The sequence below is a fragment of the Microtus ochrogaster genome, linkage group LG9 (genome assembly GCF_000317375.1).
Source record: "Microtus ochrogaster isolate Prairie Vole_2 linkage group LG9, MicOch1.0, whole genome shotgun sequence".
Taxonomy (NCBI): Eukaryota; Metazoa; Chordata; class Mammalia; order Rodentia; family Cricetidae; genus Microtus; species Microtus ochrogaster.
Window position 1 is genome coordinate 29,295,652 of NC_022034.1, and position 4,392 is coordinate 29,300,043.

Genomic DNA, 4,392 nt, shown 5'->3' on the forward strand with positions numbered 1-4,392 from the left:
ACTGAGACAATGGGGATGATCCTTCGGAGAATTTTTTTTTAAAGCAAACAGGACGTTCCCCCTGGAGCATGCTAGCTGTGGGTTTTGAGGAGGGGGTCTGTAGGGTCTTTCATGAATAAATTATGATTTCTTTAGCCAGGCCTCAATTTCCTGATAATTAAGTGATTTTTCAGTCTGTTACCATGTGGCAACTAATTATTGGTTCTCCCCCTCCCCTAGACAGGGTTTCTCTGTGTAGCTCTGGATGTCTTGGAACTCACTTTGTAGACCAGATTGGCCTCAAACTCACCGAGATCTGCCTTCCTCTGCCTCCTGAATGCTGGGATTAAAGGTGTGCACCACTACCGCCCAGCTATACAAGTTTATCTTTGGACTAAATTTCACATTATTATTAACATTGGAGACTCAGTTGCCAGAGGCGGACATGCAATATTAACACTAACAAATGTATACTTTCCTAAGGGACCTAAGAGCTTTTCTCACGTCCTTGCCAACACAATAATAACTCATAAAACTTTAAATTTTGGCCAAAGACTTTAAGAACTCCTCCTTTACTTTTTTTGAATGTTTTACAGTCAGTATTTATTTTTTTTCCTCCTTTACTTTTAATACTTTTAATTCCCTTAAACAAAAGCAACAACAATACACTAGGGACTTTCAGTCTGTGTCACCTTACTTCATTTGCATGTAAAAGTAGCCCTGGACTGTTTCTTTTTACAGTTGTTTGCTTGTTGGATGAAGCTGAATAGTTGGGGGAATTTGAAGCAATCTAGAGGGAAAAAAAATGACCTCACTGCAAAAGAAACTCACAGTGCTTATTAGCTTCCTGAGCATCAAAAATTCTGGCTTTTTTATTAGCACAGAGGGAGATGTTCATTTCCTTATTTATTGACAGAGCGCGCTGATAATCCCTGTGGCCAGCAGAGGGCAGCACATCCCCACAGAGTGTCTGAGAGAAGCCACCCGCTGATTCTACCGCCTAGGCAGGGACCTGAGGCCACACCAGCCAGAATGCTAAGCCACTTGGTCACTCCCCTGCCTGAGTTTAGAACTGGTGAGAGTGAAGGACAAAGCTTGCCTATAGGACCTAGAAAAACTGAAGAATCTAATGCCAGCTGAGTGTAGGGCAGCACAGAATTAAGAAAGAGTATTCTGAGCACAAACATCATTGAATAGAAGGGAATTTTAATTAAATTCCAGGCACTGTTTGTATAATAAAGCACGGAGGCATACTTTATTGCATTAACACCTTATTTCACATCCATTTTGCTAAAAACTGACAAACACATCAGATAATTTAGCTCTGTACTTAATCTTGGTTTTTTTCTCTAGAAATAAGACTTACCGTTTTAAATCAAAATGCAAATTAACCTTTCTTACTATTTGCCCATTTATCCGATATTGAGTGCTCGGTGTAGAAGATATGGGATGTGCGTGTGTGTGTTTGTGTGTGTGTGTGTGTGTGTGTGTGTGTGTGTGAACAAGACATAGTCTCAGCACCCTTAGCCCCACTCCCAGGTCCTGGAATTGAATCTCGGGCCTTGCTGCATGCTCGGCTAATGGTCTCCACTGGGCTCTATCCCCAGTCCTTTCATTCCTACTTTGAGACAGGGTCTTGATAGGTTTCCAGGCTAGCATTGCAATCACAATCCTCCTGCCGTAGCCCCTCCTCTCTCCTTCTCTTTCTCTCTTTCTTAGTTGGCAATATCAGGGACTGAACCGAGGGCCTTGTACATTCTAGGTGAGTTGTACCACTGAGCTACACCATCTACCCAGGTCCCTGTTCTTTGCAGCAAAGCAGAAGTAATTTGGATCTTTGTAACTTGGGCGGTGCCTGTGGCCAGGTTTCTTAACATCTCTGTGCCTCAGAGTAAAAATGACAGCCATGCCATTTGTGCTGCTGACCTCACCGATACACAAATAAAATGCCACATGAGGGCTGTCCAGATGGCTCCGTGGAGAAAGGTGCAATACCACGGAGCCCAACGACTCGAGTTTGAATCCCAAAACTTGCATGGTAGAAAGAGAACTGACTTCTGCGGGTTCTCCTCTATCCTTCACGTGTGAGCTGTGGCACATAGAGCCCCTCCTCCTCAACACAAAGTGAACAGAACACGGAGGAAAAAAGAAAAAGAAAAAAAACCACCACATACACATACTTGGGACGGTGTGTGTGTGTGTAAAGAGATCGAGGGATTTCAAAAGCCACAGAATAATGCCCACAGCAACAGCAGAGGCAGCTTGGTGCATTCTTGTGAAAGCAAGCACCCTGCTAAATGTCAGAATTCGTTCATTTAGGGCTGTGTCCCCTGTACATAGGTGTAGTCACAGGTGCGGTCCGCAGAGATGCTGGAAAGCAGACAGGCTCCTGGGAACAGGTGGAGCAGGATTTAAATCCGGGCTGGACTCTCCTGAGCGCCGCAATCAGTCTAGCTGGTCAGCATTCCTTTTGGTGGTGCCTGCAGGAAGTGTGTGTCTTACCCGTAAAATTTTACCCAGAACGTCAGGCTACAGAGCTGTAGTCCCCGGCATTCCAGAGGCTGAGGCAGAAGGATTTAAGAGTTTGAGGTCAGCCAGAGCTATACGGTGACTGTCAAAGAGCAGCAAGAAAGTAGGTCAGAGACAATTTCAGGAAAACTGATCTTAGTTCTGACATTTTCACACACTTATTAATAAATAAACTAATCAGTTTCAGAATCATTTCATGCAGTATTTTCTCTGTGAAATGTAAATTGGACATGTGCAATGGTGCGAGCTATCATTGGCTAAGAGAAAAAAAAAACTGTGGCAAGGTGGAAAAGCAGGAAAAACAGACTCACAAACAAGAAGCTCAAAGCCGAGCTCTACTTCTGGCTTTAAGAGCAGTAGGTCAGGAGGGGCACGAAGACTGTTCCCTTCTGGGCTAAGCTTCTGGGCCCAGTGAAGTTCCACAAGAGCTTCTTGGGAGATGGGCAAGGGGCCCGCTGGGAATTCTGCATGTCTTCCGCTGTGGAGGAGGTGGGTTCAGGTGGAGGTCCCGTACACCTCGCCGATTGTGGGCACTGCCTCAGCCCCTTGTTGTTTTGAATCACGGAGATAGAAGGAAGATAAATACTTTTTGTTTCCTGCTAGCTCCAGGCAGGGAGCAAACATCAAGATAGAGCTAGCGCTCACCCTCATACACAGTACTCTTTTGTTGTTTGTCTTGATTATGAGTCAAGGGTCTCACTATGTAGCCCAGGCCTCCTGGAACTTGTAGACCAGGCTGGCCTTACAGTGAGTGATCTTCCTGCCTCCGCCTTCTGAGAGCTCCAATTCCAGGCATGCGCTTCCACACCTGGCGCACAATAATTGCTTAATAATCCATCAATTATAGTACATTTTACCAAGGAAGACGCTGCCTTCCGCCCCAAGTACCAATGTCTCACAGCATTTGAGCCCCGACAGCCCGACTCCAGAGGCTGTATTGTTAACCACGGCCCCAGCACACTTCCTTAAGTTAATACCAAGAATGAGTAGCGCGGGTAGTAAGTAGTTCCACAGGCCTGTCCTGGGGAACCTCTGAAGACAGGCGCTTGGGATTAGGAGCTACTGAGGCAGTCGTCCTGGAAGAGGAGTGCTGAGGCTCTGCCCAGAACAGCATTTCTCTACAGTGTGGTAACTGTTAAACAGGAAAGTCCACTATAGCTAGACAAAAATTCCTGTGTTCCCAAGCACATCTACACTTGGAAAGTTACTGAGAGGATGTGGCTGGCCGGTGAGGCTCAGGCCAATGCAGTCACAAACCGACGACTATGGATTCCATTGTTTAGTTTGCTCCCATAAAACTAACCTTGTTTTTTATGAGGCTGTTCTGCAAAAATTGAAATTTAAACAAATTTCCATCGTTGCTAGGTTTGGTCTGTTTTGTTTTTAGGTCTGTAAAACACGTGGGGTAAACTTGAAATCGAAAGGTCTAAGTCCTGTGATTAAAAATTTAAAAAGTCTACCATTAAATTATTTTAAAATTTGCTTTAAAGTTTTCACAATAGAAGGGCTGAGAGATTCCATTAAAATGTGCAGACAGATGACTAAATTTTTCCCCACCGGCTTATCAGATTACTAACTGGCAACTATGGAAAAGAACTGGCTTGATCGTGAAAGCGTTCGCTCTTCAAACGAATCACGAGCAAGTGCTGTCCCACAGAGCTACAAAAAGCGCGTTCCCCAGGAATCCCGAGTTCTGGTGGGACCCGCGGCCGCGGCAATTGGGGGAGGGGTGTCCCCAGGGTGGGAAGTCTCGTTGAGTCCTGGTCCCTAAGCCCAGACGGGCTGGAGAGATTGGGACCGACTCCCAGTCCCTCATGATGTCCCGCCCCGTGGCCGTGCGCAGCCGGCTGTTCCCCAGGTCGGGGTGGATGCCTCCGGAGTAGC